Source organism: Erinaceus europaeus, chromosome 5, assembly GCF_950295315.1.
Source record: "Erinaceus europaeus chromosome 5, mEriEur2.1, whole genome shotgun sequence".
NCBI lineage: Eukaryota > Metazoa > Chordata > Mammalia > Eulipotyphla > Erinaceidae > Erinaceus > Erinaceus europaeus.
Genome location: NC_080166.1, coordinates 36,492,631 through 36,514,341, shown reverse-complemented (window position 1 = coordinate 36,514,341; position 21,711 = coordinate 36,492,631).

The window sequence follows — 21,711 nt, the reverse complement described above, 5'->3', positions numbered from 1 at the left end:
TGTGTCGCAGGCATGAACCCTGAAGCCATATGGGAGGTGTGGCCCCCGGAGGATGCACCAGTGCCCTGGTGTTCCCTGGCTCCCATCTGCGTGACAAAGTGGCTCAGAGCAAGAAACTGCATGTGAGAGCCCCGGCCCACAGCACCCGAGTGGGAACTGGCAGAGGGCAGGCCTAAGCTTACTAATGACAATCCCATGTAGAAAGACCATACTTCAGGGGCCTACCAAGCCTCTGATGTTCTCTTCAAATCAGCATCGTTCAAACTTTCTTAGGGAGTTTTACACATATTCAAGTGTTCCAAACTCAAGAAATATAAAGGAATACACATTCTTATGACTCTGAGCTGCCTGTTACCTGCTACAGCAATTTAAAAAAAAATATTTCTTTATTCCCTTTTGTTGTCCTTGTTGTTTTATTGTTGTAGTTCTTATTATTATGAATGTTGTCATTGTTGGATAGGACAGAGAGAAATGGAGAAAGAAGGGGAAGGCAGAGGGGGAGAGAAAGACAGACACCTGCAGACCTGCTTCACTGCCTGTGTAGAGACTCCCCTGCAGGTGGGGAGCTGGGGGCTCGAACCAGGATCCTTACCTTGTGCTTTGCGCCACATGCGTTTAACCTGCTGCGCTACCGCCCAACTCCCAATTTTTTTTAAGCTTCCTTTTCTCTTTAAACAGTTTTCTGGAAGCCTAGAGGACCAGGGGTCTGGAGCCAGCTCAGCTGTATGTGCGTGCCTTCCATGGGCAGCGCCCCAGGTTTGGACACTGGAACCGTATGACAGGGAAAGACCGCTGAGTGGGAGAGCAGCCCTGCAGTCTCACACTCTTCCAGGAAACAGTGGCTGAGGGAGGGTGGTCAGTAGAGCGGCATCATGTGTGAGCGGGAGCAGCACCACAGGGAGAATAACGACAGCAAGAAGCAAATATAAATACACAACCCTCCTTTTCCTCTTTCTTTCTGAAATGTGCTGCTGGGCCTTCCTGTGAGCCTGCTGCTCAGAAGCCTTCCTGGAGCCAATTATCTCATTTCTTTATTATTTTTTCTTGAGGGGAGGGAGAGAGGAGGAAATAGGGAGAGACAGACCCAGGACAAAGAGAGACACTGCACATCTGCTCTACCAAGCACAGAGCCCCTGGAGCTATTTATGGGGCTTTTATGTGGTGCCAACGCTCAAACTCAGGCCCTCACATCTGGAAAGGTATGTCCTCCACTGTTCTGCCAGTATTTCTGCAGCTTACAAACAGATTTAAGTGTATGGCACCACTTGGGGTGGGCGTGGGGGGCTTTCAGGTCAGTCCTGGTCTGAGTTGGTGGGGAGGACCTAGGTGGGGATGGGTGTGAGAATGTTTTGCAGAAAACAGAGAAATCGTGCACATGTACCAACAACTGTAAACCATTAATCCTCACACTAAGAGACAAATTTACAAACTATTAAAAATTAATTAATTAATTTTTTGGTCACCAGGATTATATAATGCTGGGGCTTGGTACACACACCATAACTCTGTTGGTCTTGGTGGCCCTTCTTTCATTCCCTTCTTTTACTTATCTGTTTATTTTGAGAGCTAGACATGAGAGAGGGAAAGGGGAAGAGACAAGAGTCTCTGCATATGGCGCTGTGTGCCCTCCACTCTCCTGCAGTGGGAGACGGCACTGCCCAACAGCAAGGTGTCCTCTGCCAGGTGAGGCCTAGGAGACAGTGCGTACTGCCAGAGGAGCAAAAGCTTTTAAGTTAGGGGATGGGCGATTCTAAGATCTGTGCATCACAGGAATGTGCCTCCTATTCTGAGAAAAACAGATTTCTCCACAGGGTTAACGGAACTATGATGAAATAAAAGAACTGATGAAGAAGAGGGCTAGCTCCTTTGGTCTGATTATGGTAAGGCACAGCCAGTGTTATCTGGAAAATTTCTTTAATCCCGTGAAATGTTTTCTTCTTAAGAAACGAGAATCTACTTACTCAGACAGGAAGTCTGCGTGATAGTAGTAATCTGAAAGTTTGTCCAGGAAAGAGCGAGGCTCCAGGATGAATGTTGGGAGGACCACCCTGGACAGGTCCATGCCGCGACGGACTTGCTTCAGCAGCGTCCAGATGTGACTTTTGTTTTCTTCAGAAACAGTTTCTGTTTGAGAAGCCTCGCCTGCCTTCACCAGTGAACAATAATGGGATATGATATTTACTCCACAGACAGAGAGATGCAGAAAAGAGAGCTAATAGTGAAGATCTGAAATTTCTATATTACTACTACAGGCATTCTTAAAGGGGGGAAACAAAAATCCCACTAGGCGATAAAGACTATAGTTGTAATACAAGTGGACCCAAGGGGTAGCACAGTGGCTAGAAAACTGGATGTAAAAGTTCAAGGTCCCAAGTTTAATTCCTGGCTTTGCATATGCCAGAGTGATGCTTTGCATGTCTTGTTCCTCTGGTGGTAATGCGTAAACCTAATTCAGGTAAAAATGGTACTTGTATGTGCTTTCAAGTAAATAACATACACAGAGTCCATCATCCAAACATTCTACTATGTTATTTTTTACTTCCATGCACTGCTAGTAATTACAAATGTAAAGATTTGTGTTTCCTTGCCATTTATTTTGGACCTGGAGGTGACAAGAAGTAGTATAATACTTTATGTATTTCTTTCATTTTTTTCCAAATTAGTTGTTTCTTTATAAAATATTTTATTTATTTATTTGAATAGAGACAGAGAGAAACTGAGAGGGAGGGAGAGAGAAAGACACCTGCAGCACTACTTCTCTGCTTCTGAAGCTTCCCACCTTGCAAACAGGGTTTGAGCCCAGGAAAATCCCAGTTTAAAAGTCAACTTGAAGGAAAACAAAGTGGGCTTGGTGGTGGCGCACCCGGTTAAGCACACATAATACGAAATGCAAGGACTCGCTCAAGGATCCTGGTTTGAGCCCCAGCTCCCCACTAGCAGGGGGTTCGCCTCACAAGTGGTGAAGCAGGTCTGTAGGTGTCTATCTTTCTCTCCCCCTCTCTGTCTTTCCTTCCTCTCTCCATTTCCATTTCTCTCTCTTCCCTGTCCAAAAAAAAGATAGAAAGAAAAATAAAAGAAAAAAAATGGCCACAGGAGCAGTGGATTCGTAGTGTAGGCATAGAGCCCCATAACCCTGGAGGCAAAAAAAAAATTAAAATTTAACAGAATGTATTGTGTATGTGTTTAATTATGTATGTCTTGAATCTCATATGACTTTAACAATAAAATAGATGACATCGGGGGTTGGTGCACCTAGTTAAGTACACATATTACCATGCACAAGAACCCTGGCTGGAGGCTCCAGCCCCCACCAGCTGATGGAAAGCTTCACAAGCAGTGAAGCAGGGCTGCAGGTGTCTCTCTGTCCCTCTTTCTCTGTTGCCCACCCCATTAATTTCTCTCTGTTCTACCAAGTATAATAAAGTTAAAAAAATCAAGATAATAAAATAGATGATGTATCAATATTCTTTCAGAAGAACAAGGAAAAGGCCCAAACACCTTCCATTTCATTTGAAAATTCTCAAGAGCCAGAAAATCCCAGAAGACAAGCGGCCTTACCTCTCCGAGTTCTTTGTGGCTCTGCTCCATGTAGGTCGTCTCCTTCAGGGACTCCACTGGCTCAGGTTCAATGTAGGAGTCATCTTCCCTCTCTGATGTATCTGTGTCACTTTTCCCCATCATCTCATTGTCAGACTCATCATGCTCTGGATTATTTTCCTTATCGGATTTATCAGAATACATATCTTGGTCCTTGAAATGCTGGCGTTCAATTTCACTATCATTTAACCTTAAGGGAAATCATTATCAGATGAATGAAGAAAGGAGGCTAATAGTTAATAGTGACACATAAAGTTTACCCATAATTGGATGTGCTGGGCACTGTCTAAGCCTGTTTTATACAATAACTCATTCAATCCATGAAAGTAACCTAAAGAGACCACTAACATGGTTATTCCCATTTTGCAGATTCGTAAAGGTAGGTATAGAGAAGTCAGACAAGCATCTGGGGTAATGCTGAAAGACAACATTTTGAGCTCTCTTCCTCTTCTCAACCAGTTGAGTCTAAAATGCTCCAAGAGCAAAAGTGAAGTTGTCTCTCTTGACACTGATATTTTTGTTTTACAAATAACAGTTGCCTGTACCTATGACTCTGATTTGAAGAGAAACTGTAAGATCACCAGATTCACAAGTGAACTCAAATAGTGACTATGTGCCTATAAAAAAGGACAAAATGAGCAAATATAAAAGGAAAATAATTACATCTACTTAATGCTTGACTGAAGGGAAGGCCCAGGGAGAATCAGAAATACCAGCTTATGGAAATGAACCCAGAACCTAAGTTTGGTATGTTGCTATAATCTGCACAGAAGGGAGACAGCTTTTTAAAGACACATGTTTGCAGATCAGACATTTTAAAAGGAAAATTTCTTGTTTAAGGAAGTGCCCTATGGATTTTTCATTTGGTAGAAAAAATATCAGGGTAGAGAGAGAGTTCTCCTGGAAGGATGCCCACGGTGACATGAGTTTAAGCCCTGGCACATCACAGGGGGTACACCAGGGCAGGCTTTGGTGCTGTGGTGTCTTTTGTTTCTCTCCTTCCCTCTTCTTCTCTGAAAAATCCAGCTTAGAGCAGGGAAACCACACAGATGCAAGGAGAATGTTAAAAACGATCCCAATAGAGAGTAAGAGACGACACAGCACTGGGCCTTCCAACACAGTAGCAAGGCTCCAGCAAGGCTGATGTCTCTCAGCTGCTGAGCCAGCACTCCAGCCCTCAGCAATTTTCAATAAGAACTTAGGTCATAATGGGAAGAAGATGGCCAAGTTTCAATTCCAGATGAGTACAAAGAGGCTAGGCCTGCTCACTAAGCGAGCCATCATCCAAAATGACGGCATCATACACTTACTGGAAGTTGTCACCGCTGTGGAGATTGTTCGCACACAACAGGCCATACAGAGAGACCTATGTGCTCTCTGATGAAATACTCAGGTCATGTTCCTTCCCTTCCCTGATCATCGTTCGCTTAAGAAGACTAGAACATTTCAAGGCTAGCTCCAAGGCATCCATCCAGCACCTTCCTAGAACACGGATTCATAAGTAGTAGAGTTCAAGATGCTTTAAAAGCCAGTATTCATCTTAACTTGGCTAACCACGAATATATTACACTTTGAGAAATAGGCACTAGGAAATTTATTTGAAGATACAATCTAGACAAGGTTTTTTAAAGTCAGTTTTTCAACTTAATTCATTTTCTGCATACTCAGCATCCTGAAGCCTTGGATCAAAGGAACAGCATAGGGGCTGGGCAGACAGCATTATGGTCATGTAAACAATTTTCACACCTGAGGCTCCGAGGTCCCAGATTTAATCCCCAGCACCACCATAAGCCAGAGCTGAACAATGCTCTGGCAAGAAAAAAAAAAAAAAGGAAAAGAAACAGCATATAGCAAGGAGTATGAAACATACCTGATATAGGACAAGCCCATTTCTGTTTTCACAACTGAATATTAACAGGTAGGTTAATCTGAAGGTACAAGAAAAAGAGGCACAGAAAGTATAAAGTATTATATCTACACTGCAGACAAACTACGTAAAATGCAGTCTTCATACTGAAGTGCAGAACACCCTCCTGGATATGCCTGTATAGTACTGCCATTAACTGGCAATGTTAACTAGCAGAAACATGCATGCTTTTATTTTCAAAGACTGTAACTGTATTAATAAAGAAGCAATAGATGTCCATACTTATAATTTAATTTTTTAAATGTTTTAATTAAAGAATAATAAAAGTATACTTTGGAAGTTCATAGGACTCCCTAGACAGAGCTAGCTTAGACTGTAAAATATAAAATGAGGAAGAAATCCATTATCAATTACTAATGTTTTAAAATTTTCTTTTCTTCCTTCCTTTCTTTCATACTTACTTACCAGAGCACTGCTCAGGTCTGGTATATGGTGGTTCGAGAGACTGAACCTGGGACTTTGGAACCTCCGGCCTGAAAGTCTCTTTAAATCACTATTTTGCTATCTACCCCCACCCTGTTTTAAAATTTTCTTGCTTTCATAATCAATAAATTTTATTATGTTCATATTTGCTTCTGGATTTAAGTATTAACATATTAAATGGGAAAAAAGATATTGAGTGCAGAATAGAAGTTTGTACTTGAATATACTATATAAAAATTTAAGCAGTATATAATATTTAACAATAAAATATACTGTTAAATATAATTTGAAAGTAACAAACATTAACAAGTTTCTATGGAGAATACTGGCAAAAAAAAATATGCCCCCACACCTATGGACAGCTAATCTCTGACAAAGAAGCCCAGACTATTACATGGGCAAAGGAGAGTCTCTTCAACAAATGGTAAAATTGGGTTGAAACATTCAGAAGAATGAAACTGAACCACTATATTTTATCAAAGTATATTTCAAATGGATCAAGGAATTGGATGTTAGACCAGAAACTGTCAAACACTTAGAGCAAAATATTGGCTGAACTCTTTTCTGTATAAATCTTAAAGACATTTTCAATGGAACAAATCCAATTACAGAGAAGAATAAATAAAAAATAAGTCTATGGACTACATCAAGTTAAAAAGCTTCTGCACAGCTAAAGAAACCACCACCAAACAAAGAGACCCCTTAGATAATGGAATGGCAGAAGATCTTTACATGCCATACATCAGTCTAGAGGCTAATATCCAAAATATATAAAGAGTTCAACAAACTCAGCAACAAGAAAACAAGTGACCCCATCCAAAAATGGGGAGAGGATATAAACAGAATATTCTCCATAGAAGAGATACAAAAGGCCAGTAAACATATAAAAAAATGTTCCAATCATTGATTGTCAGAGAAATGCAAATAAAGACAACAGTGAGATACCACGTCACTCCTGTGAGAAAGTCATACATCAGAAAAGGTAGCAGCAACAAATGCTGGAGAGGTTGGGAATGTCAATGAGTTCAACCCCAGTGTAGAGCAGTCTGTAGAACTCTCACAAGACAACAAATGGGGGATTCGGGCTGTAGCACAGCGGGTTAAGCACAGGTGGCGCAAAGCACAAGGACCGGCATAAGGATCCCGGTTCGAGCCCCGGCTCCCCACCTGCAGGGGAGTCGCTTCACAGGCGGTGAAGCAGGTCTGCAGGCGTCTATCTTTCTCTCCTCCTCTCTGTCTTCCCCTCCTCTCTCCATTTCTCTCTGTCCTATCCAACAATGACGACAACAATAATAACTACAACAATAAAACAACAAGGGCAACAGGGAATAAATAAATATAATAAATATAAAAATTTTTTTTAAAAAGACTACAAATGGACCTACCCTATAACCCTGCAATTCCTCTCCTGGGGATGGATATATCCTAAGGAACCAAACACACCCATCCAAAAAGATCTGTGTACACCTATGCCATAGCAGCACAATTTGTAACAGCCAAAACCTGGAATCAACACAGGTCCAACAACAGATGAGTGGCTGATTAAGTTGTGGTCTAGATGCATAATGGAATACTACTCAGCTATTAAAATGGTGAATTTACCTTCTCTACCCCATCTGGGATGGAGCTCAAAGGAATCATGTGAAGTGAGATAAGTCAGCAGCAAAAGGATGAATATGGGATGATCTCACTCATAGACAGAAATTGAAAAACAAGATTAGAAGGGAAAAATCAAAGCAGAACTTGGACTGGAGTTGGTGTACTGCACCAAAGTAAAGGACTCTGGGGTGAGAGGAGTGTTCAGGTCCTGCAACATGATGGCAGAGGAGGACCTAGTTGGGGTTGAACTGTTATGTGGAAAACTGGGAAACGTTATGCATGAACAAACGACTATTTTATTGTTGACAGTAAACCATTAGTCTCCCAATTACAAAAAAGGAAAAACATTAAAATGGTAATGGGGAAAGGAGAAAATATTCAGGTTTCTGACTTATCACTCATATATACAATGCTTCCTGGGTGGTAGTTATCATAATAGTGATAGAAAGAGACTCTCAGGCCTGAGGCTTTAATGTCCCAGGTTCAATCCCCTGCACCATAAACCAGAGCTGAGCAGGGCTCTGGTTAATAAAATCAAACTTGACCAGAAGACGAGTACCCATGGGGGTGGAGGATATTTCCCCCTTTCTTCCAAAAACCTGGCTTAAAAAATTGTTCACTTCTGGAGGTGGGGCTACGGAATAGCAGCAGCTATGTTTCATTCCTCTCCTCTCCAGGGTCAACTAGGAATACTAAAGGAGACCACTTGGGACTGCACAGACAGGACTAGAATGACTTCAGGAACCCACCAAATCACTGGTGAGTGCAAACAGGTGTGGCTCGTGTACAGAGAGGAGCCTAGGGAGAGATTAAGTGGCTGGCAACAGTCCGCCAGTCCACCAGTTGAGACACCACCTCCAGTCTGTTTCACCAACAAGGGGACGGCTGAAGGGAGGGGAGGACTCCCCTGAGACTCATCAAATGTAACTGTGAGGTCTCCACTGCTACTGCCCTCAGAATCTGAAGCACCGGTGGGGAGGTCCTGTGGGACAGAGAACTAACAAGGAAACTCAGGAGAAGAGCTTTACCTATCTGGCCTAGTGGTGGGGCTGTAAGAGTCTCTGAATATCTCTGCCCCACCCTGCTTTATTTCTTGATGAGGAGTCAGTGATTAAGCTAAGAAGCCTACTTATAGTTAAAATCCCTCAGGATCCCATAGCCTACAGAGAAGAAAAAGAACAAAAGAGGCCTTTAAGCCACTGAGCTCCAACTCAGGGATTAAAATACTATTGGAACAACTGTCAATTTCCAAAACTGAATGCTTTAATGACCTTACACAGACACAAGTCAATCCAGGCAAGAGTGATCAGTAATTTGAAAAGTGCTGAGAGAGGGACCTCATAACATACAAAATAGTTAAACTGGAGGTTGGGCAGTAGCAGAGCAGGTTAAGCGCACATGGCAGAAAGCGCAAGGACCGGTGTAAGGATCCCAGTTAGAGCCCCCAGCTCCCCACCTGCAGGGGAGTCACTTCACAGGCAGTTGTGAAGGCAGGCTGTCTATCTTTCTCTCCCCCTCTCTGTCTTCCCCTCTTCTCTCCATTTCTGTCCTATCCAACAACGAACAACATCATCAACAATAATAATAATCACAACAAGGCTACAACAACAAGGGCAACAAAAGTGGGAAAAATGGTTAAAACAACAAGAAGAAATATTGGACAGTGGTCTGGAGGTGGTGCAGTGGCTAAGGAACTAGACTATCAGGCATGAGGTCCTGAGTTCAATCCCCAGCAGCACATGGACCAGAGTGATGTCTGGCTCTTTCTCATTAATAAAATAAATAGTATCTTATATATAAAAAAAAGATATTGGAGAAATGAACCAGGACCAGAGTCCAGCTAAAAGCCCCCCAAAGGTTGAAGCACAAAATAATAAGGTCAACATCCAAACACTAGTCAAGGAAATAATCACAGGAATGAGTAAAGAGTTTGAAATAATTGTCATCAGAAATGCAGAAACAACAAATGAGGCTCTGGAAGAAAACACTAATTATTCTCAAGGTTATTAGAGAGCTTGAAGCTGAAATAGCTGAGCTAAGAACACACTAGCTGAACAAGCTAAAACAGTATCAGAACAGGGTAACAAAATAGAATATCTGAACTCCAGAAAACAGCAGAGGGCAGAGAGAATAGAATCGATGAGGCTGAAGACAGAATTATCAAGATCGAGAAAGAATTAGTGACAACTAAAAAAGAAGTAAGAGATCTCAAAAAGAGATTAATAGATACTTAAAATAACAACAGAGACCTATGGAATGACTTCAAAAGAAACAATATATGAATTATTGGCTGACCAGAGGAAGAAAGAGAGAGAGGGGAAGAAAGCATTCTTCAGCACAAAATAGCTGAAAACTTCTCTAGTCTATACAACATAAAAGACATATAGGTTCAAGAAGCCCAGAGGGTCCTAAATAGAATTAACCCAGACTTAAAGACACCAAGGAACACCATATTTAGAATGGAAAGAAATAAGGATAAAGATAGGATCCTTTGAAGGCTGCAAGAGAAGACAAAGAGTCACCTACAGAGGAAAACCCATAAGATTAGCAGCAGACTTCACACAAACACTACTGGCCAGAAGAGAATGGCAAGATATCTATCCAGTGCTCAATGACAAATGAGTCTTGCTTTCAAGCAAGACTACTGTATCCTGCTAGACTGTCATTCAGACTAAATGGAGGCATAAAAACCTTCTCAGACAAGCAGGAGATGAAAGAATCAACTGCCACCAAGCCTTCCCTGAAAGAAGTTCTGAAAGGTCTCCTATAAACAGTCAGATCATCATAAATAGGCCATATATCAGAACACTCGTACAAGAATGGCATTAAATATATTCAGTCTTTGTTATCAATAAACATCAATGGCCTGAGTTCACCTATTAAAAGGCACAGAGTAGGAAGATGGATCAGAAAACACAATCAAACAATATGCTGTCTACAGGAAACCCACCCAACTCAACAAGACAAACACAGACTCAAAGTGAAAGGATGGAAAACTATCATACAGGCCAATGGCCCACAAAAAAGGGCAGGAACAGCTATTCTCATATCTGACACGATAAATCAATATAATTAAATCAATAAAATAAAATCAATAAAATTAAAATAATAAATCAATAAAATCAATAAAATAAAAATCAATAAATCAATAAAATTAAAAAAGATAGGAATGGACACTACTTAATGCTCAGAGGATCAGTCAATCAAGAGGACTTAACAATTATTAACATCTATGCACCCAATGAGAAGCCATCTAAATACATCAAACATCTACTGAAAGAGCTACAGCAATATATGAACAGCAACACTGTCAAGTAGGGGATTTCAACACCCCACTCTCTCAGCCTGACAAATCATCCAGGAAGAAAATCAATAAAGACATATGGGAGCTAAATGAGGAGATAAACTAGAACTATTGGAAATTTTCAGTCATTCATCCCAAGAAACTGGAATACACATTCTACTCAAGAAACTGGAATACACATTCTTCTCAAGAAACTGGAATACACATTCTACTCAAGTCCACATGAGTCATTCTCAAGGATAGACCATACGTTAGGCCACAAAGACAGCATTAGCAAATTCAAGAGGATTGAAATCATCCCAAGCATCTTATCAGACCACAGTGGAATAAACTAACACTTAACAATCAACAAAAGATTAGTAATAGTCCCAAAATGTAGAAGCTCAGCAGTACTACTTAAAAACTACTGGGTCAAAGAGGAAATCAAGAAAGAAATCAAAATGTTTCAAGAGTTCAATGAAAATTAAGACACAAGCTATCAAAATATTTGGGACACAGCTAAGGCAGTACTGAGAGGGAAGTTCATAGCCAATACAAGCACACATTAGGAAATAAGAAAAAACAGAAATAAATAGCCTGACTGCACATCTTAAGACCGAGAAGAAGAACAAAGAAACCCTCAAGCAACCAGAAGGACAGAAATCACTAAAGTTAGGGCAGAAATCAGTAACATTAAAAATAAGAAAACCATACAAAAGATCAACGAAAGTAAATGTTGGCTCTTTAAAAGAGTGAACAAAATCGGCAAACCTTTAGCCAGACTCACAAAATGAAAAAGGGAGACGACCCAAATAAAACGGATCATAAATGAAAGAGGAGATATCACAACAGACACCACAGAAATTCAACATATCATGTGAGACTTCTATGAACAACTATATGCCACCAAGCTAGAGAACCTGGAAGAAATGGACGATTTCCTAGATACCTACCAACTTCCAAAACTAAGTAAAGAGGAAGTAGATAACATGAACAGGCCCATTACAGCTAATGAAATTGAAACAGTTATCAAAAACATTCTCAAAAATAAAAGTCCTGTACCAAACGGTTTTACAAATGAATTCTATAAAACCTTCAAAGAATAACTAATACCTCTACTTTTTAAAAAATTTTTTTATTTAAGAAAGGATTAATGAAACTTCTACTTTTAAAAGTCTTCCAGAAGATTGAAGACACTGGAATACTCCCTGCCAGCTTCTATGAAGCCAACTTTGATACCAAAAGCAGACAGGGACACAACCAAAAAAAGAAAACTACAGACCAATATCTCTGACGAACATAGATGCTAAAATATTGAACAAAATTCTAGCCAACTGGATACAGCACTATATTAAAAAGATTGTTCATCATGACCAAGTGGGGATTATCCCAGGCATGCAAGGTTAGTTTAATATATGTAAATCAATCAACGTGATCCACCACATCAACAAAAGCAAGACCAAAAAACACATGGTCATATCCAGAGGTGCAGAGAAAGCCATTGACAAAATACAACATCCCTTTATGATCAAAACACTACAAAAATGGGAATAGATGGAAAATTCCTCAAGATAGTGGAGTCTGTGTATAGCAAACCTACAGCCAACATCATACTCAATGGTGAAAAACTGGAAACATTTCCCCTCAGATTAGGTACTAGACAGGGCTGCCCACTATCACCATTACTATTCAACACAGTGTTGGAAGTTCTTGCCATAGCAATCAGGCAGGAGCAAGGAGTTAAAGGCATACAGATTGGAAGAGAAGAAGTCAAACTCTACCTATTTGCAGATGACATGATAGTACACATATAAAAGCCTAAGGAATCCAGCAAGAAACTTCTGGAAATCATCAGGCAATACAGTAAGGTGTCTGGCTACAAAATTAACATTCAAAAGTCAGTGGCATTCTTCTATTCTACCACTAAGTTAGAAGAAGTTGAAATCCAGAAATCAATTCCTTTTACTAAAACAACAAAAACAATAAATTATCTAGGAGTAAACCTTACCAAAGAAGTGAAAAAATATACTGAAAATTATGAGTCACTACTCAAGGAAATTGAAAAAGACACAAAGAACTGGAAAGATATTCCATGTTCATGGGTTAGAAGAATTAACATCATCAAAATGAATATACTACCCAGAGCCATCTATAAATTTAATGCTATCCCCATCAAGATCCCAACCACATTTTTTTAGGAGAATAGAACAAAGGCTGCACCTGTTTATCTGGAACCAGAAAAAGACCTAGAATTGCCAAAACAATCTTGAGAAGAAAAAACAGAACTGGATGCCACATTCACAGATCTCAAATTGTATTATAGGGCCATTGTCATCAAACTGCTTGGTACTGAAACATGAGTAGACACACTGACCAGTGGAATAGAATTGAGAGCCCAGAAATAAGCTCCCACACATATAGACATCTAATCTTTGACAAAGGTGTCCAGACTATTAAATGTGGAAAGCAGAGTCTCTTCAACAAATTTTGTTGGAAAAAATGGGTTGAAACACAGAAGAATGAAACTGAACCACTTTATTTCACCAAATACAAAAGTAAATTCCATGTGAATCAAGGACTTGGATATCAGACAGGAAACTATCAGATACATAGAAGAAAATATTGGCAAAACTCTTTTCCACATAAATTTTAAAGACATCTTCAATGAAACAAATCCAATTACAAAGAAGACTAAGGCAAGTATAGACCTATGGGACTACATCAACTTAAGAAGCTTCTGCACAGCTAAAGAAACCACTACCCAAAACAAGAGACCCCTCACAGAATGTGAGGAAGAACTTTACATGCCATACATCAGACAAGAGGCTAATAACCAAAATATATAAAGAGCTTGTCAAACTCAACACAAGAAAACAAATGACCCCATCCAAAAATGGGGGGAGAACATGGACAGAATATTCACCACAGAAGAGATCCAAAAGGCCGAGAAACACATGAAAAAATACTCCAAGTCTTTGACTGTCAGATAAATGCAAATAAAGACAACAATGAGATACTTCACTCCTGTGAGAATGTTCTACATCAGAAAAGGTAATAGCAGCAAATTCTGGAGAAGTTGTGGGGTCAAAGGAACCCTCCTACACTGCTAGTGGGAATGTCAATTGGTCCAACCTCTGTGGAAAACAGTCTGGAGAACTCTCAGAAGGCTACAAATGGACCTACCCTATCATCCTGCAATTCCTTTTCTGGGGAAATACCCTAAGGATCCCAACAGACCTATCCAAAAAGATCTCTGTACACATATGTTCTTAGCAGCACAATGTGTAATACTCAAAACCTGGAAGCAACCCAGTGTCCAACAACAGATGAATGGCTGAGCAAGCTGTGGTATATCTACACAATGGAATACTACTCAGCTATAAAAAATGGTGACTTCCCTGTTTTCAGCCGATCTTGAATGGACCTTGAAAAATTCATGTTAAGTGAAATAAGTCAGAAACAGAAGGATAAATATGGGATGATCTCACTCTCAGGCAGAAGTTTAAAAACAAGATTAGAAAACACAAATAGGACCTGAACTGAAATTGCACCAAAGTAAAAGAATCTGGGGTGGGTTGGTGGGTGAGGGGGAAGAATACAGGTCCAATAAGTATGACAGAGGACCTAGTGGGGGTTAAATTGTTATGTGGAAAACTGAGAAATGCTGTGCATGTACAAACTATTGTATCTACTGTTGAATGTAAGACATTAATTGCCTAATAAAGAAATTAAAAAAGAAATCATTGTATGTCCCTGTTTGTCCACCCAGTAAATGATATATTTAGTGTTCATAATGACAATACATCTGTTTCAAATATAAAATTAAAGTCAAATTTTTGCAAAAGGAAGATAAAGAGTAGTACATAAACTAAACCCTTGAAAACAGAGCCAAAACACAGTCTATACAGATCTGTACTTACCGTCGGACTCAGAAGTAGCTTGGATGATGAAGTAACTGCTAGGCAAGGGCTGAGTTATCGAACCAACTGCTTCACCTTTTGGACCCTTGAAATTAAGGGATATATATATATATATATATATATTATGTCAGCAAAGACAGCATCTCACCAGGAAACTGAACTTACAGTTATCATTAAGAGTCTTTGTATGAAGTCCTCTCTATTTCTCTCTCTCTTTCTCTCTCTCTCTCTCTCTCTCTCTCTCTCTCTTGGAGGGAATAATGGTTTATAGTCAATAGCAAAATACAGTAGTTCATACATGTGTAATATTTCTCAGTTAATTCATACATGTGTAATATTTCTCAGTGTTCCACGTGGGAATCTAACACCCTCTAGGTCCTCTTCTGCCATCATGTTCCAGGATCTGAACCCTCTTCCCAGCTCAGTCTTTTATTTTGGCGCAATTCTCTCTCTCTATCTCCAGCTTCTCAGTTAATTTATCTGTGTCTCTTTCCAGTATAAATAAATATAAAATTTGAAATAAAGTTTCTGCATCTTGTTAAAAAAAATCCACTAAATTTGCCAGATAAACTAAAATTTAATTTCACAGGCATTTTCATTCTATAGGTGCTATAATTAAAGACTTGCTGCATTTCTAGAGCACTGAGAAATAGCTGATCACAATGGTTAAGTGAAAAGAGAAATGGATCTGACTAGCTGTAGGTGAAAACAAACCTCTGCTTTATCACTAATGATATACTCGAAAAAGTTACTGACTATAAAAGCTCATTTTATTTACCAGAAACAGGAGAGAAAAAGAAGCTTGCTTGTTGGCTGGGTTGTTTTAGATGTACATTAACAACAGGAACTCTCTAGTAACTAATATTACTGAGATCAAGGTTAGGTAGATCAAAGTTCTTATCTGTAAACAAATATGAGGACTGAATTGATAAAACAATTTTGAAATAATAAGCATAATTTAAAGTTGTCAGGTCATAGAAGAAGATGAGTTTTTAAAAGTATGTACATTAGGAAATAAAACTGCAGATTCAAAACAAAGGCTTAAAATTTAAAAAGTAGGAATAAAAACATGAATAATTTTTCCCCCACCAGGGTTGTTGCTGGGACTCAAGTGTCTACACAGTTACAATGTTCCTGGTGACTTTTTTTTCTAGAGGGTGTGTGGGGAGGGGACAGATAGAGGGACATTTTCTGTACTGCCCACTGCTAGTGCAATCTTCCCCTGCATGAGTTTAAGTTTGGATTTTTGCACATGTGCGCTCGGCTGGGTGGCTCACTGGGTCATGGGGTAGGACCCCCCTCCCAATGAATAAGATTTAAACAAATTCTCTAGTATCAGATTGCTTTATAATTGATAGGTCCTTTCCTAGAACCAGTAAACAGTTTAGTTAAACTTACGAGTAGAACCGCCTAGGCTTGTTTCTTGATTTCATGATAGAAAAATTCCTTATGCAACCCCTGGTGCTTTACTCTTCACCGGTGCCTGGTGAACATTTGAAAAGATTTCATGTGAAATGATCGGGATCCCCAAATAAAGTGAAAGATCATTACTACTGCTATTTCCTACTCATAAGCAAGGACTTTGAAGCTGTGTAGCCATGTCTTAAGCAGGCTCTGCTTGTGGAACATAGTCTACTGTTTATTTAACTGCCCACTCCTTTACCAACATTTGGAACTGACTAGATTTAACATCAAATTGGTTTCTTGAAAATTAATTACAGTTCTTAAAATTCCTAACAGTAATTAATAGTAAAGAAAAACATTACACATAAAAGCCACTTTTGAGTGAGAGAGGGTGAGAGAGTGAGTAATCATTTAAGATGTTTGCTGTCTTTCCTGCTTTGCTATGGTGCTTATGATAGAACTCAGGGCCCCCTCACACATGCAAGGCATGTGATCTACTGCTAAGCCATTTCATCCATCTCTGAAGATTATTATTATTGTTGTTGTTATTGTTTATTGTACTTGAGAACTACAAGGTATAAAAGTACCAGAGAGACTATGGGCTATATTTTTTCTCCAGAAGGAAGTTCCTAATTTCACAAAGGCACTTACTCTGTAATTCAATCTCTTACTGCTATGATTCCCTACTACTGAAACAAGGCAAGAAGCCCGGTTCTTTTCCTATGTGTGTGTCTACTTCCACTAAACAACATGAAGATTAAATAGGAAACTAAAGATACCTTAAGTTACTCCTAATCTGTTAGATGTAATAAGAGAGGGATAAGAACTACTTCATCCAAATTTAATTGACTTTCTTAGATATGAATTTAATGACCCCCCTTGAACATGTTTAATCCTGGCAGAGGACAGCAATTATTTGATTAACTCATTAAATATTGCTAGGTTTAGATTCTCACCTTTTTAATATTTATTTAGTTATTCCCTTTTGTTACCCTTGTTGTTTTATTGTTGTAGTTATTATTGTCGTGGCTGTTGGATAGGACAGCGAGAAGTGGAGAGAGGAGAAGTCAGAGAGGAGAGAAAGACAGACACCTGAAGACCTGCTTCACTGCTTGTGAAGCCACTCCCCTGCAGGTGGGGAGTCAGGGGCTCCAGCTGGGTTCTTTAAAGCTGGTCCTTGTGCTATGCACCATGTGTGCTTAACCCATTGCGCTACCACCTGACTTCCCTCACCTTTTCTTTTTTTTACCTGTATGACTGGTGTTTTACTTACCTTCACTGCCCAAGTCGACTGCTCCAAAGGATGGAAGAGTTTGAAGCAAAAGTCATCCTTTTTTGAGGGACGCTCAATGATCTCAGAGGCATTCAGGAGAACTGTCCCCACCTACTGACCATTTCTGGGTTTTATAGATGAGCAGTACCCCAGGTTTCAGCACACACCATAACTTGGTCCAGCTCTTTAAAGTACCACGGATCTAGAGAGAAAAAACTTTAAGAAGTGATGCTCTGTAAAGTTACAAATCAATGCAACTTCAACTATAAAAGAGAGAACATTACAGGATGCTTCAAACTAAAGTTTCTCGAGATGTATGCTTTCAATTCAATAGATATATTTACAAATATTTTATTTACTTGTAACAACTTTATTGAGATGTAACTTGTACATCATCAAATTTATCCACTTGGATGTGGGGCGGGAGCACAACGGGTTAAGCACACTTGGTGCAAAGTGCAAGGACGGGTGTAAGGATGCTGGTTCAAGCCCCCGGCTCCCCACCTGCAGGGGAGTCGCTTCACAGGCGGTGAAAACAGAACTACAGGTGTCTATCTTTCTCTCCCTCTCTCTGTCTTCCCCTCCTCTCTTCATTTCTGTCTGTACTATCCAACAACAATGACATAAATAACAACAACAATAATAACTACAACAATAAAACAAGGGCAACAAAATGGAATAAATACTAATTTTTTTAAATTTATCCACTTAAAGTGGTTTATAGTAGATCGACCAAGTAAATATCATCACCATTTATGAGAGAGACACAGAGAGCCTATCATCCTGCTCAGCTCTGGCTGATGGTGGTGCTGGGGATTCAGCCTGGAACCTCAGAGCCTCAGGCAAGAGAATCTTTTGCAGAGCCTTCATGCTATCTCCCCAGCCCACAACAGCTATTTATTAAAGTTACTACAAGACAAATACTCCCAATAACTGTAAAAATAATAGTGCCTGCTAGGTTTCCTTACGGATTTCTTCTATTTTTGTAAACCACTAACATACTGGGTTGCTGAAAAAGTCATGATGTATTTTTCTTTGCAAAAAATGCATGACTTTTCCAGCAGCCCAATAGTTTCAATACAAGTCACAGAAATCAAAATACTAAAGAGAAACAACAATATTTATCTGAATTATTCTCATTTTTGTTACTATAAGACTTCTCTCAGTGTAGTTACAAGCCTTATGAAATGAATACAGAGCTCCTTAATATCCCAACTAGACATATCACAGTAATTCCTACCAGAAATTTAGAAAGAGGGAGTTGGAAGTCAGGTATAAAGAGCAAAGTCCTATTAAGAGAAAAGGTTACAAACAGTCACCTGGCTAGTGTACCTGCTCTGCCATGTGCATGACTCAGGTGAGAACCTGGTACTCACTGCACTGGAGGATGCTTCAGTATAGCAGGATCCCTCTTGATAGCCCATCTCCATTTTTCTCTACCTGAAAAAAACAAAACAAAACAAAAAACACCAGCCCATAGCAGGGATACCCCAGTGACTACAGGAAAAAAAAGTCTATATATATGAAATGAAAGGCCAAGATGAAAAGTCACCCTAAGACAGTGTTCTCAGTCTTAGGGACTTAACAGTATGTCCAAGACATTAGCCATTGTGCCAACCCCCAGGCAATGAGTCAGAAATACTGGGTTATTGGAAGAGTCATGAGGTATTTTTGCATAGGAGAACAGAAAAATATATCACAACTTCTTTGACAACCCCAAATTTCTTAATTAAAAATTATCTTAATTTTAAAAAATATTTATTTATTCCCTTTTGTTGCCCTTGTTGTTTTTTATTATAGTTATTAATGTTGTTGTTATTAATGTCGTCGTTGTTGGATAGGACAGAGAGAAATGGAGAGAGGAGGGGATGTCAGAGAGGGGGAGAGAAAGAGAGACACCTGTAGACCTGCTTCACCACCTGTGAAGCGACTCCCCTGCAGGTGGGGAGCCGGGGACTCAAACTGGGATCCTTAGGCCGGTCCTTGTGCTTCGTGCCATGTGCACTTAACCTGCTGTGCTACTGCCTGACTCTCAATTATCTTTATTTTATTTATTGAATAGAGACAGCCAGAAATCAAGAGGGAAGAGGGTGACACAGAGAGAGAGACAGAGAGACAGAAGACAGACACCTGCAACACTGCTTCACCACTTGCAAAGCTTTCCCCCTGCAGGTGGGGTCTGGAGGCTTGAAACTGGGACCATGTGCATTGTAACATGTACGCTCAACCAGGTATGCCACCACCAGGCCGACAACCCAACTTTTTTTTTAAGTATCTATTTACTTATTCATTCCCTTTTTGTTTCCCTTGTTGTTTTATTGTTGTAGTTATTATTGTTGTCTGTCTTTGTTGTTGGATAGGACAGAGAGAAATGGAGAGAGGAGGGGAAGACAGAGAGGGGAAAAAAGACAGACACCTGCACACCTGCTTCACTGCTTGTGAAGCGACTCCCCTGCAGGTAGGGAGCCGGGAGCTCGAACCAGGATCCTTACACCAGTTCTTGCGCTTCAAGCCACATGAGTTTAACCCACTGCACTATCGCCCGACTCCCAACCCAACATTTTAAGCACAAGAAGAGCTTAGAATTTCTTCAGCTATCAGGAAACCATCACCAGACTTTTATTTTAGTGGAGAGTATCTCTGAAAGACCTCAGAATAGTTATAAATTGGAGGTCAAATCAACTCTTGGAGAAAGGAGAAAGCTTTCAGAATCTGAGGATATTTAGGTAAATACCAGGTGTCTTCTAATCCCCTGGTGTTTTATAATTCTTGTACGTGGAAGGAGATGACTGAATAGATAAAGTGCAGGACTTGCATGTCTGTGAGGTCTTGTGTTTGATACCTAGCACTATACTTGCTAGAGGAAGGCTCTGGTCTTCTCTCTCTCTCTCTTAAATAACTTTAAAAAATTCCCAAAGTTTGGTTAAGTCTATGAGATTTCCACCAAATATCCTTCAGATAAGAATGAGAAAGGAAAAAGAGTAATTGGGAGGACAGACAGGAAATTAAAAAGTGGAATTGACCAGAAGTCAAGAGAATAGTACAGGAGCAAAATACGCAAGGCTCTCCTGAAAATCAACTCCTCAGAGCTTCTCCAAACACCAAGTCTACAATCACTCTAAATGACCACTTGACTAGCAAACACATGCTTATAGCTTATCAGGCAAAAAAACAGTGCTGCACAAATCAAAATACTGCTGAAGAGAACTTCTAGTGGTGGGGCACATGCTCACATATTACCATGAGCAGGAAAGAACCCAGATTTGAGACTCTAATCCCTACATGCTGGGGGGGGAGCTTCCTGAGTGATTATGCAGGCCTACAAGTATCTCTCTCTTTCTCTCTCCCTCCCTCCCTGCCTCCCTCCCTCCACTCTCCATTTCTTTCTGTCCTGTCCAGCTTAAAAAAGAGAGAAAGAGAGAAAAACAATGGCCACTAGGAGCAGCATATTCGTCATGCAGGCACTGAGTCCCCATGGTAATAAATAAAAAAGATGCTGCCTAAGTCAAACAAAATATATCCATCTGTGGGCCAAGTCCAGACCCTCAGCCAACAGTCAGCCAGTGCCAGTTGTGATGGGTGTCAGAGCTTCCCTCCAGGCTTCACCAACACAGCAGACCCTCTGGCCTCTCACACAGCTGACGGACACTGGAAATAGCCCTGCAGAGAGTTTGGACCACCTAGAGTTGCCTGCAGCACATCATACAAGGATACTTTTTTTCCCCAGGATACTTTTAATTTTTATTTTATTATTCTTATTATTTTTATTGGCACCAGGGTTATCACTGGGGCTCAGTGCTTGCACCATGAATCCACTTCTTTGTGACCATTCCTCCTACTCTTTTTTAAAATTAGGACTGAAAGAAATTGTGAGGGAGAGGGAGACAGAGAGGGAGATAGAGACACCTGTAGGCTTGCTCCACTGCTCGTGAAGTATCCTCCCTGTAGTGTGCATCAAGTTGTCGTGTTCTGCTCTTTTCTGCCTTTTTCTCCCAGTGTGGCTTCTGTGGTTTGGGGGACTGCTAATCAAGAAATCCCTTCCAGCCAAGGAAGATTCAATTCAGATCTCTGGTGGTGCACCTAGCTAAGTGCACATACCACTACACACAAGGGCTCAGATTCAAGCCCCACTCTCCACCTGCAGGTGGGGAGCTTCACAAGCAGTGAAGCAGGGCTGCAGGGCTGCAGGTCTCTCTCTCTCTCTCTTGCTTACTTTCTCCCCCTTCCCTCTCCATTTCTCTCTGTCTTATCAAATAAACTTTAAAAAGAAGATATCATTTTGTCA